Below are 14,324 nucleotides of genomic sequence, written 5' to 3'. Positions count from 1 at the left end.
CCATGACTGCACGGGTTATAGGATAATACAGGGAGCAGTGAAAAAATTAAAACCACTCAAACAAAAATGTGCATGTTTCATTTTACACTGATCGGATTAAATACATCTCTTGTGACACAGACATGTCCATAGTTTCCTGTGTGAAAGGAGGCAGTGTTTTTATTGCAGAAGGTGCAGCAGGCTGCCTCACGTGTGTCTGAAACATCATCTAACATAAACTGCTGTTGATCTTTAGCCTGCACTGTTAATATGATGTTCCCAGGGCAATATACTGTACTAATATTAACAAGAAACCTGAGCAATAGTCCATTAATTCCAAAACGGCAAACTATTAATTTACAATATGCCATTAAAATAGGCTGAGAGGAATGCTGAATATTTAATATGACCAATTAATAACTTCTTAGTGGATGGATTGTATTTGAATTAACGCTCCGTCTCGCTCTCTATTTTAATTTCCCAGATTAGATTGTTTCACAGAAAAGGAAATAAGTTTTAGCAGGTACAGTACTGACAATGTGTGTTGGGGCATGTATATGCTTACATTAATTTGAATGTAATACTTTTAATACAAAAACATATTTTTTATGTTATCTAAAAATAGATATATTTGACACACATTCAGTGTTTTGAACAATTAGAGGAATCGTCATTTTGTTTTAAGCATTAGTGAGAAACATGACAAGGGAATTTTTATTGTGGTATAATTTTTACATTAAAAAAACACTTCAAATGCATTTGTATTGTTTTTTTGTAATAAAAGCTGCAACATTACATTTACCACTGATATTGACATCTTTCAATATGAAACATAACTGTATTTATTCTTTAGATCACATTACTTATTATTTCATTAGATGGTTTAATTGTGAGGGAAAAACATATTTTTAAATACGTACTCAAAGCTGTATTTTATACACTGGGCTTTTACTTGCAGACTGAATTGGATTTACAATGTGTGAGTGAAGGTTGTAGGGTTCGTTTTTCATCTGTTTACAGTAAAAAAAAAAAAAAAAAGGCTCAGGAGAGGACGAGGTAGAAGCTCGAGGACTGTAAGGGTGAGGAACTTGAGAGCACAACCTGAATCACTTTCAATCTATGTACTAAATTGATGGCGATGAAAATAAGACTCAGAGAGACAAAAAAACACTTGTTTGCAGATTAATGTCTTGAATGGAGGATTGTGAGGGTGCTCTTTGTCGCAGGCCTCACATTGTGCCCCAGCCCTCACCTGAGACTAATGCTCCAAAGACCCTAAAACCACACCGGGCTGAGCGGATAAAAAAAAAAAAAAAGTTTATTTCACAAGAAATATTCTTAAATACTGTAAATATTTAGTAATAAACAAGTAAGCCAACCCATTGGGGGGGGATCATGGCTACTGCAACACAGTTTGTGTTTCTCCACAATGTCACATTTAGGCTCTAATATTCTCCGGGAGAATGAATATATTTGTTGACTAACAGCATGGATAAAACTCTTAAATATTCAGAATTTTTAATCTGGTTTAACATTTCCACCCGTTTTATGCAAATTACAGTCTATTAGCATAATCTCATTTGAGAATACATCCTTTTAAAGTAAAAGATTATAACCTATTTTTTTAAACACATATAAATCAAATGTTATATTGAAATGGTAATGTTTTAAAGTATGTGTGCTCTGCAGAAAAGAAGTGCATTTACATATATACTTTTTTTTTTTTTTTGCATTAGTGGCTCAACACTACATGAAAAGATACAAGACAAAGCTAAAACCTCCATGAGGGAAAACATCCAACAGCTTAAATGTCTTGGCAAACATGAAACATCCGTTTAAAGAGCTACAATAAACAACTGCAAATATTCTCTTTGTGTTATTTTGCTCAACATATATGCACACATCTAATTTCTATCCAGTTTCTGTTACTTTTCTGATACCACTGCTGTTGTTGACAAGATTAAATCAATATTCCTGGCGAGAAGAGGAAAAGGTAGGACATTACCTCCAGGCATTTAAGTGGAAACAGGGCCTGTAAAAGCTTCAGCGAGATATTGAGGTGGATAAAGATGTAAGAAAGGGCCATTATGCTGCTGAGGTGGGGGGACTCTATCTCTCTCCGTTCCCTCCTCCTTCCCTCTTTACGTCTGCCTTGAACTTGTAAGGAGTTCAGCAGGTCTGAGCCTACAGTCCAGACAGGCCTCTGGAATGCGAGTGCGGCCACTCAAGCCCGTCTGACCTGCCACCATACCAGCTCCATTTCACCGGGCTAACTTACCTATTCATTTACAATGGGACTTCAACTTTATCTCCCCTTGTAACACAACATTAACTGCCAAAGAGCTGGAAATGCATTATCAGCCCGCCCCAAAGCTTGGATTGCTTCCCTCATAAATAAGATCATTATACGAGTGGTAATCCCATTAAATAGATCATTTTGCAAATATCTAAATCCAATTAATAAAGTGTTTTCAGAGGGGGTGCAGCAAACACTGCCTTTTAGAGAGCTGACATGCTGTGACTCCAGTTCTTTGTTCCTCACTCCCTTAGTAGCAAGGGTGATATTAATAAATACAACCCCGAGCCTGAATCACTCTTTAAAAGAAAACCGGGATTCAGTTTTTGCTTGTTCTGGCAGAATAAAAATTAAGTGAAACGTCTATGTTTATCAAACGAAAAGATTTAATTATTTAAAGGGAATTTTAATATGGATTCCGAGAATTTTCTGATAAAAATAACTTATTTCTTTACCTTTCACTCTGGCATGTATTGCACTTGCTTGCATAATGTGCTTATAGGATGTCCTTACGCTGTAATCCCATAAAAATCCCTAGCTGGACTGGGCCACATGAGCTAAACGCTTTCAAATGATTGCCAGACGGTTTAACAAATTAACCATTTATTGAATTAATCCAAACTAGTTTTCTAAATCATTACCATAACTCATCAGTGGAAGTGCCCTCCAAGTGCCCTTTAACCCATGGACTTGTGCTCCTGCATTGACCATTTTGGCACGTCACTTTCTCTGCGACCCAGAATATTAGAAAGACACAAAACCGTTTCACTAATTAATTGCTCTTGCATAAACTAACCATCTGTGTGCAAAAGAGGCATTATAATCCTAAAGTAGATGCCCCTCAAGTGCTTGTGTTTGTTCCACTGAACTAATAAAGTGCATAATCGGATAAAGGATGATATCCTAAGCTTTGATTGTGCCTGAAGTGGTTGTTTTACCTTTGTGGAAAGTGCGTCTGGCATGGTAAGAATGTTTTCGTATCTTTTCATGGTTTTTAATTGCCAGCTGAAGCTGTTAGGAAAACACTGCTGTGGTTAAATGAATTAGAAAACAGTGCCCCTGGGTGATGTTAACACGTTGCACTTTCTCATCCGAAGCGTATGTAAGGCAGCTGCCAGTGAATGATCTACGGTACGTGTCATTTATATGGCTGTTTATGGTACAAAGTGGAAGAGACCACAGTTCTAATTATGGTTTTGAATGTGTCTTTCACTATCTAGATTATTCCTTTGTTTTGGGGGTTTGTTTTAATAACTCTGGGATGAATTTAAGGCACACTGACAACAGATCCTATGGCATTTCAACACATCAGGAAATCACAAAGCCAAACATATGTCTGTATCTGTACATATGATACTGTGAGAGTGAAAAGCTTTTTAAACTCTGGGAAGCTCCATGTGTTCAGATCAGGGAGGAAGCAGCTTTTAGCACTAAAGCAGACCACAACTCTGCATCCTAATGACAGCATCATTAGAAGTATCATAGCAGTAATTATTCTCTTCATCTGAGGGCGAGGGGCTGGTTAAAAAAACGCAGGCTGAGGCTGAGTTCAGTCTCCCCTTCTTCCAGTCTGCTTTCGCCTGTCTAATCTGTCTTTTTCTAATGAAGAGAAGGAAAGCGAGAACAGTGGAAAGAAAGAGATGTCAAGATTGAGGTCGGCCGCCCCCCTCGCAGGGTCAAACTCGAGGGGTTAATACCTGGTGTCCGACACTGCACATAAACTCCGCTGAGCTCATCACACTAATTAAACAGACACACATCCTCTCTGAGCTCCGATGGCCAATCGCTGCCAGCTAAAAAAGCAGTCCATTCATGGAGGTTGGCAGGGTGTGCATGTGGGGTGGGCTCGGGAAATGCTACCTGCCCTTCCTCAGTTTGATTAATGTGAAGAACAATGGTGCTCTTGTGGCCCGCCAGCCTCACTCCACTTGGTTCTGGTTCACCGCTCGAGGAGAGGGGACTGCATGTTCCAAACTCGTACCCCCAGACGAACCACCACCTAGCCTAACAACTTCTCGACGACTGCCGTCTCCTCGCCACCCATCTCCTCGTCCTCGCTAGTCACGTCAAATACAGACGCAAAAAAAAAAAAAAGGATTCTTCCGAATATCTGTCACGATAATAATGCAAACAAAACATATCCTCATCAACTTCGGAACAATATTTGAGTTGTTCGCGTGGGAAACTATAAGATTATTGTTTTTTCAAGAGATCACTTATGAAATGCTTATTTAGACTTCCTTTGCTCGTGCTCACTACTCAAGCATGTTTCTATGTATCTCAAAGAAACTGCTACTTACTAAAACTTCCTTTTGTGCCATTAGATTTTCTTAGCAAAAAAATTAGACTGCAGCTGACTCAAGATTGTGGTAAAGCAGTCAGACGGCAACAAAACGGACATTTATTTATATGAAAATGTCATGGATTATTACTGTTATGTCTCATTTGTTGTCTTTCCACAGACATAACAACCCTCAAGTGGATTTATCACTTGCAAGTTAAGGGAAGTCTACGATGTATCAAACTGTCTGTTCTGGATACCTGATCTGAGTTTTATCAAACGTACCCAGCCATCTTTCTTTCTTGTTATTGGCAGAAAGAGTAACAGACAGCCAGCGATTACATTCAAGGGATAAAGACATCAACGTCATCCCTCTGAGGGAGTGACAGCATAATGTTACGTGTGTCAAAACTCGGGCGACATAATTAATTGCAGCACTCCCTGGACTCACGAAGACTTGCAGAGCTTTACCAATACTTTGCCAATACTCCCTGCCTGGGCTATATCAAAACAAGGAGACAAATTGAGCCACCTGCATGTCTCAAAACTTGACAACTCATCTCACTTGCAAATTGCAGGCATTTTACTCCCCTACAAAGAAGCCCGTAGAGGCTAGCAAGCTTCTCACTCAGCCAAGGCTTGATAGGTCCTCATGCAGCTACGTGACACTTTGAAAACAGTGGAGACATTTCATAATATTGGGAGGCTGGAAAAAGAACATGCAAAGTCCTAATGATGGTAGTCCATATGGCCAAGAGCACAGTGTTGGTCACACACTCTGAGATGTTTGGAGAAGTGCTTTGCAGTGAAATAACTCAAGTCTGGCATGTTTGTTTTCTGTAACATAAGGTTCATATACGATTGAGTTAAACTTTGTAGGCTGGTGGCGAGCAAGTGCATACACAGTCTGAACTATTTTATTCACCAGTCCAATAATCCATAGGGCTGCGATGCAAACTGCTGCATGTAATCATAATTTCAAGAATTGGGTTTTAAATTTCCGATTATTGATTTTTCTGCATCATCACAACATTTTTAGAGAGAATAGCAACGTATCTAACAATTAGAGATGCACCGATCAATCAGACAAGAATGGGGATCGGCCAGTTTTCAGCATGACCAGCCAATCAGTGTCAGATATATCACATTACACATTTACGCACTTGTTGCCCGCCTCCCGACAGGCCTACCAGCCTGAACTGAGGCAAAGAAACGAAATGTTTTATGTTATTTACCCAAAATATGTCTACTTGTCTATTTTCAGGTCAGTGTTAAGAGTCTTCACTGCATTTTTCTGTCATTTACAGTCTATTCTCGGGCCTTTCTCTGGTCCTCTGCTGTCTGTGTGTTTCACTATGGGAGCGGAGTCCAGACAAACACACAGCGGAGCAGAGAGGGATGTTACTCAAGTTGACATGACGTGTTGTGATCTGTGGCACCTGTTTTCTTTTGGAGAAGTAAAACATTGTAGCCGAGGGTTATGAATTACACATTTACTTTGAGGAAGGAACTTTGAGACCCGAATAAACCAGTATACACAGGATAAATACAAGGGAGCACACAAGTAGATTCATAACTTCTTTTTAATCTGTAACTTACCTGTACAACCTATTTCCTTGTTTTTGTTGTCTTTTAAATGCATTTCTATGTCTCTGTAAAGCACTTTGAAATGACTTGTATCTGAATGGTACTGTATAAATCAACTTGCCCTGCCTTAGACATTTCAGTAACAGGCCATTAAATTGTAAAACAAAATCTTTTTGTATGTTATTTAACGATCAGTGTTTTATTACCAACATACAAACTGAATTTACATTAAAAAAGGATACAAAAATGTTTGTGTATGCTGTGAATTATAGTTTTTAGAAAGAAAGAAGGGTCAGACTTTTAAAAAAATCCCAAATTGGGATCAGCCAAGAAAATTGTAATTAGTGTATCTCTACTAAGAATTGATTTTCCCTCACCCCCATATAGATTACTGAGACATCTTGAAACATTTGCCAGTGGTAGTTATTTATATGTCTTTTTCATATATAACTCATATGTGAATAATTAATTTGAAATACATGTTAAAGGAAGTGAAACTGCTGTATGTCTGTTCACATAGCAAATAGTTATAACCAGGAATTGTGCTGATGGGACTGTAGATGACTCACAGTTACTGTGCATCACAAGAAAAAAGGAGAAAAAGAGACAGAGACAGAGAGGGAATAAGGCAAGAGAAAGATATTTCAATTCCTTTCAGTAAAACTTATTACTTTGTATTTTATGGTATTGTAATCCTCTCTATGAGCAATTTTGTAATAGCATAAACCATTATTTATCGCAGATTAATTAGATTAAAGACCTTTTAAATCTCGTCTGGTGCAGAACGCCCATGGAGATTCTCTTTTCACAGCGAAGAAACGCCAATAGATCTTTCCTGCCGATCACTTTTTGTAGATTAGAGGATTGTTATTAATTGGTCATTTGGCTAATTGTTCTTTTTCTTAATTAGTCACCGCAGAGGAATAACAGGCTTTGTTCTGTGACCCTCATTTGCAGTAATGTGCTTGTCACATTAGTTAGGATTCACACGCCAGCCAGAATCTAAATTATTGGGCAGAAATACATTATGTGTGTAATTACAGAACATGTGAGTGCAGCTGGAGAATTACAAAATACATGACGATACAAATCATTGATTATACCAGTGACCCATAGCATACATCTTATCACCCACTGGCTATTGCAAAATGGAGGTAGCAAACTGAAAACTAGTATAGAAATTATGATTAGTCTTCTGTGAGTAGTGGGAGGACAAAACATCTATTTTCTTTCATTTCATGTAAGCAGACAAGCTGTAAGACCACATGGTGTTTGCAGTAAGATGCCTCCTGTGGTATCTGCACAATGAAGAAAGGTTGGACATGTTTACATTCACACCTGGGAGCTGCCTGGTAATAACAGATTTTCAAAGTAGGATGCAACTGCAAAATAAAGGGTAAGAACGAGAGAGGCACTGACAGTATCAGTGATGGTGAGGCTACTTGAAGTGCAACAAAGCCAGAGAGATGTTTTGTTAACGCAGGAGTTCTTCTCAATTAGTTGCATACAACAGACAAAAGAATTGAAATCATAATCTCATTGAGGCTTATGTTTGTTTTGTCCCAGCACTGTCTATAACAGTCAAAACTAAGAAAGCACACATATTAAAGTAGATCTAATATGAGAAATGTGGTTACACATTGAGTTTACCTGTGTATAAAATGTGCTATACAAATAAAACTGACTCGACATATCAAATGCAATCCCAAGATCTCAATCACGTTCCGAGATGCCAAACGTTTGCCTTGACCTCAGTCATACTGAGACGATGGACGTGGACATTTCGCCTCTCACAGAAAAATAAAAAATTGGGAAATCTAATCAAAATTAACATGGCGAACACAACAAAAGTGAAAAGCAAAGTTTCTCCTGAGGTTATTTAATTTCTCTTGCTCTTCACCGACCCGTCAGGATGGGAGACTTGTTCCTTTCAAGGACGTCGCTTTCACTCCCAATCATAATACTGTCACCTGTTACCAATGAGCCTGTTCACCTGTGGAATCTTAACAGGTGTTTTTGAGACTTTTTTTGTTGCGCCTGTCCCAACTCAAATTCAGAATGAGAACATATTTACAAAAATCAATGAAAACATCAAATACATTGTCTTTGTCCTGTTTTCAATTGAGCATTATGTCAAATAGAATCATCAAATGATCGTATTGTGTTTAATTTATGTTTTACACAGCGTCACAACTCTTTGTGAATCAGGGTCGTACAAAGTGGTTTAGCACAGTTCAATCAAACAAAGCCCTGTTATATATATTTTTGGTTTTCCAGTTCAAATTTAAAAAATTAAATCAGTTGTTTATTGTCAAAATATTGAGATGACATGTGACTGCTGACATCCAACTAAACTGACAGTGGTGGCAGGAAAAACTAATGTTAATTCTCTGAAATGTCTAACTCAGCCCAAAAACAACAAGTGGACTGAATCCTGGTTCACCAACGTAACAGGTTAATACTTTCTATTAGCACAGCGCGCAGTGATGTCACATCCTGCTGGCCGCGCTTCCTACTGTAAACTGTCCATTGCCATCATCTGTAAGACGACCACAGAGTGTAGCTCAACAAGGAGCTCTGTATGAGAGACCACGAAGCCAGACACTCAAAGACATTGGCAGACTTTGCTGAGCTCAGCCCAATATACAACACGCTCCCCTCAAACCTGGGCTTGTTTAGCTGCTGGCATCCGAAGGCGTCAGTCAGATGTATGCCAGCTGAGCTGAATTGTGCCCACAGAGTACACACTGCAGCATCACTACAAGCACCCGTGCCCTCACCTTGTCTACCTTGGCACTTTTTGAGTTTGATGGAAAAAAATGGCCCATTGCAAACGACAAGTCAAGTGCCAGACAGCATATTTATACATCTTAATTAGCAATAATGAAGCCCAGTACCTGCCAATGATCTGATGCCAGTGGTAACTGTGTCGTGTTGACTAGCCAGTATGTCTGTTGTTTGCCTTCTACTTACATGAGAACTGCACAAATAAAAAAGGTGAAAGGATCCTGTGTTTTTTACTAAAGCCATTAGATCTGATAACAAACATGTAATGATGACGCTTCTTCAAACGCCGGCAACACTCGAGAATGAAAATGTTTAGTCTGAATGAGCGTGTTACATCTCTTAATGATTACTCGTGCTTATATCTACAGAAAGGTAAAACCTGCAGGCTGCAGCATGCCTCAGATTTACAGAAGATTTTGAATGAGCAGGAGATAATTATTAGTTGCTCTCACAGTTCGTCATGTCACAGATCATTCATTTTAAAGGACCTGTCAGGACACGGTGAATGACGAGAGCAGATTCTCATGATGTTTCGTTTAAAGTCCCAGTGGTTTGAGGCCGTGTTTGGATGCAAACGTGTTAAGATCTGTTGTCAGTGATAAGTTTGGGCCCTGCACAGTGAGACATTCTCTATGAAGGTAATGGAAACAAGTTGCATGGATTTTTTACCGTGAAATAGGCTACAGCCATCCTCCTGACGTCTGGATTTATGGCCTGGTAATTCCCCTCTGGAGTAATTTGGCTGGTACATCTGCAGCTTAGCAGCATTCCAGCAGAGCTCTCCTGTGCTGTGAAGTCAGGAGATGACTGATTGATTGATTGTATTACTCTAGTTTTAGCATGGCTTTACAGAGCTATTGCAACGAACTTCTAATGTGATCTATCCACTGCAAACTACAACTGTGCTCGACGTTAGCAGTGAGCGGCCCGCCTGCTGCTGTGTTATCCTGCTGTGACGATCACAAATCACATTTAAAAAGTGAACTTAACATAATACAGTAACCCACAGCAATAACAATACACACGCTGACTGATGTATTTTTAGATTTGGTGAAATTGTAACTTCCTTCTGCAGAAAAAATACAAATCCTGATCCATTATCAACATGGCAGTGTAGTAGCAATCTTCTACTTAATCATAATTATATGTTATTCTTTATTATTGATAATACCAAAATAAGATAATCAGTTATTGTTACACACTGTGTTCACAGTCGTGATCCCTCTTCAGCTTCTTTGTGGTGCCAATTACAGTCTAGAAATGACTGAATGCAAAGCTGACGACTGCTGACAGCTCAAGTTTCCCAGCTTCTAGGTGATAAGTCTCAGGCACGTGCTGCTCAGACAGTGATAATGAGGCCAATCTCACGTGACCAGCCTCCTGAAGACACGCTGGTCCTATGAGCTTGACCAGTCCCCCAAAACAGTCCTTTATGATAAACATTGAGTTTTCATCTGACCTTCAAGCGATAAAACATGGAGAGAATATGGACAAGTCCTGGTTCACGATGCCTCTGTTGGCTAACGTTATGTGGCGTTATCAGGCTATATTAAAAATGTTTCATTCACGACATTACTGATATTTTGTTAACTACACTTAGTGAATTATACTTAGTTTTTAGCCAATAAACTTGATGGCAAAATTAGCTTACTAGTCTCGCTAGCGCGCTAGCGACAACTATGCTAGCTAACACAAAAACAATCCAACAGAAGCTAACGGCTCGATGGCAGCTAGCTAGCATTAGCGACCTTAATAAAACCACCTGACATTATAGTTTTAATGTAAATGTTGCTTGTTATTTTGGACAGTAATATTAGTATTAGTGTCTATAACTTACCTGCTTTGTAGGTATGGAGTGCTTTTCCATGTGTGGTAGCTAACAGGATACAAAATACTTCAATAGCTGACTTTGTAAAGACTTGTCAAAAATAACCCAAACTCGTGTGTCACTACTATAACTCACTGTTATAAACAAATACAAACTCAAATTCAAAGAAGGAGAAGACTATACCTGTATTAGTGTCCATTTTCTAGCCTACTAGACCTACTAGACTCCTGTCATGCTGTTTATTCCACTTAAATTGAACTTTTGTCAAGTTATAAGATAAAATGTATGTGATTATTGACTATAATTGACTGTACATCCTTTTTGTAGCAACGTGAGATCTAGTCAGTATTCTTCTCCCTTATTTGCTGTTCTGTGTTGACAGATCCTCTAGTTGTCATCTGTCTTTGTTCACCTGATCCCAGACGCGTGGCAGCTATCAGAGGAAGACAATACCATCAATACAATGCACAACACCGGGATCTGCAGCACCTTTGACACCTGATTTATCTCAAGCACCTATTCAGATGAGTTAACCATCCAACAAAGAGTGGGCGGGGTGTGATACTCTGGGGAGTGTGAGGGGTTAACCTTGACATCTGGCCTCCGATCATCCAACAAGTTCAGGCCAGCTGCCCAAATAGGTCTGCTTTTTCCCCTAAAAACACCTCATCCATCTGCTGAATTTCTCCTCATATAAGTTTCTCCATGATTGCCTGAGGCACTTCTATTCACAGACGCGTGCGGGGTGACACTGATCCCTGCTATGACGCCCATCCATATTTAAAGGGGAGTGCAGGTGACCTGTGGGTGGCCCGTGTCTGGCACGCTTGGGCTCTCCTGCACCCGCAGAATCTTACATAACACGTTTGTTGGATATTTCCTCAAATTACAGCAATATGATATAATGCACAATGAACTAATGGGCTTTAATCTAGGAGGCACTCAGATGACACGTGCCACCGCCGCACAAAAGCTGGTTTCTCTGAAATCCAATCTGTTGATGAATGTGTAAGGATGACAATGAGTATGCCAATTAGCTTATGAATACAACAGGTGACACCTACATAAAGCCCAATTACACACTTATTTGTGTTCAGTGTCTCGCAGGCAGACTATAAGTTAACACAGGGAGATAAAAAATTAATCATGACGCATGCTGCCAATTCTATCGCCAGGCAGGATCATCTTGAAATTAACTTTATAAGCATGGCTGCATCTAAATGTTACCGACTCTTAAATTTAGCCTCAGCAAACTGTAACCTAATCATTCAGTAATTATTCAATCAGCACAGGTGGTTCTGTCACCATTTCAGCCACCTGTAGCACTCAAAGAGTGTTTCATCATAGAAGTTATGTTTACTCTGTATTTTCCTGGTGTCCGTGGTTACCACCGCTTTGCCTCTCATCATTGTCAGATGTGACGCGGTGCCGTGGCAGCTGCTGCGGTGTTGAGGTGCACCTCTTCAGGGACTACTAGATTGAGGCGACAGGGGAGAGGTCGTGTTTTAACCTGCTATGCGGCGGGGTGACAGGGAAGCACGCCGACCCACAAAAGCGTCGGCGGGTAAACAAGACAAGTGTTTCTTGTCCCAAAAGGTTTCACACAGTCCTGTCGCACACATAGGCAAATTAGAGTGGAGGTTTAACAAGCAATCTCGCTACTCGGTTGTCAAATGATGCCACTTCTCTCTTTCGCCCAGGAAGGCATGGGAATTTCTTCAGGACAAAAGGAAGAGCCGCTCTGAGCAAGAGGGAAAACAAAAGCTTGACACAAATCAGCCCAATTTAAAACGCTAATCGTGGTTTAACTGCTAGCGAGATCAGAGTTAATTGAGAGTGGCTTTTAATTGATCCGTAGGAACGGTTGGACAGGTGTTGAACGAAAGGAACAGCTGAATAGAAATCCACTTTATGGAAGATTTGCATCAGATTTACACACCTAGTGTTGGATTAAGCAGATCTGCTGCAAAATGTGACGTGACTTTGCGGTGAAAATATCCTCAAACAAAGAAAAATAAACTACAAAAGCAGATTTCATTTAGAGTGAGTTTATTGAAAAGGACAATACAATCTTCTTGTGCCTTTCAAACTACATCCAGTAGAAGATTAGATTTGATTATAATGATGGTGGTGAAGAAATCTAAAGGCTAATATTTGAAACTGTATGAGAATGTGTGAATATGAAGAAATGCATCACCAAACTGAATTAGTGCTTGTGTTGGCACTTAACATGTAGTCACCATTAACAGCGTTATCCTGTTATCATTACACATACATCTTCTAGACCCTATTAGAAAAACCCATACATTCTTGTCCCCAAACATCCAGGTATGAAAGTCTTGCATATTGTCTATTAGGTGTAAAATATTAAACAAAAGAAACTTGTCTGCCTTCTTTGAAGAAAAGGACGTTTGTTAATCAACTTACACTCTGTACAATTCTGAGTTGAATACATTACAATGAGGTCGTGTGATGAGTGGATCTGGAAAACGCCATATAATTTGGCAATAATATAAAGTGTTACATTATCAAAACGTGTGATTGACATGCAGAAATGACAAGAATCTGAACCAATCCATTGTTTCATTACAAGGCATGTGCACCGACCACCTCCGGAAGTAGACCAACATGTCGGGGCACCAAACTCAACTCACATTATGTTTAATTGTTTTGGCCTCTGTACACCAGCCTCCATACAATTCTGTAAACTCAATGAAGCTTTGCTAACTGGCGAGATCTTTTATAAACACAGTCATCATTTCCTTCAAAACTGTGTGCCACATTACAAGCACCGTCAGGGGATTTAGCGGGAGCTTAAGTCTTAGTGTCTGGCAGCTGTATGTGGCCTATGGCAAGCAGCATCATATTATCAGGAGAAGACTTTAACGACTGCCAGAGGAGGATTGTTGAGATCCGACTCGAGCTTTATGTCATCTTCATCAAATGGTTCAATGCATGCTTCATCAACATGGGAAAAGAAATCCCTGTATGTTCGCACTCTTTTTCGGAAACGGGCGGACATTCACCTACGACACTTAAAATACATTTTAATGCATGTGCAAAACAACCATATAGACTGAAATTATGACACAGGCCATGGCCAAATTTTATACGAAATTTTGCCTCGAAGCATTTTGTGTGCTTTGCATATTCAAGCACTGGCATTAATTGGATGACAAATATTATGCAAAGTGGCGAGGAAGAAGTGTAATAATGATGCAGGGCTTTTTTCTTGCAATGTACCCCTTTACACCGCGCTGCGAGAAAATGATTTGAAAATGCTTTTCATTTAGATTTGTGTTTTAGCTTGACATCTAGCAAAGCACCAAATTATATCAAAACATAAAGCAAATGTAGCAATCAAGCTAAAAGGAAAAATGACAGGCAAAATTAATTAATTTGAACTACTCACCCCTCATTTTTCATTTGAACTAAATAACCTCAGGGTCCAAATGAATTCAACATTTTTTTAAAGACCTTATCTTTTGTTATTTCATCATTCAGGCAAAGCAATTGGGCTTTAGGGCACATTGTAGACCTAAGTGTACATCACTGGTTAACAGTGT

The 14,324-nt window shown here is 39.4% G+C and overlaps 1 long non-coding RNA gene across 1 annotated transcript in view; it reads right to left on the bottom strand.

Moving 5' to 3' along the window:
* The window catches only part of LOC311270513, an 87,261-nt gene extending 76,185 nt beyond the window's left edge, over nucleotides 1-11,076 (bottom strand). The window contains exons 1-3 of the long non-coding RNA XR_014624269.1: nucleotides 10,942-11,076; nucleotides 10,768-10,806; nucleotides 9,600-9,718 (exon numbers count right to left, since the gene is read on the bottom strand). This is a non-coding gene — a long non-coding RNA (uncharacterized lncRNA). The remainder of the gene's footprint in view (nucleotides 1-9,599; nucleotides 9,719-10,767; nucleotides 10,807-10,941) is intronic.
* Between the last annotated feature and the right edge of the window lie 3,248 nt (nucleotides 11,077-14,324).

Source organism: Pagrus pagrus (assembly GCF_965226575.1).
Source record: "Pagrus pagrus genome assembly, chromosome: 15".
NCBI lineage: Eukaryota > Metazoa > Chordata > Actinopteri > Spariformes > Sparidae > Pagrus > Pagrus pagrus.
Note: the sequence above shows the minus strand (reverse complement) of the source record. Positions and strands in the feature narration are given on the sequence as shown.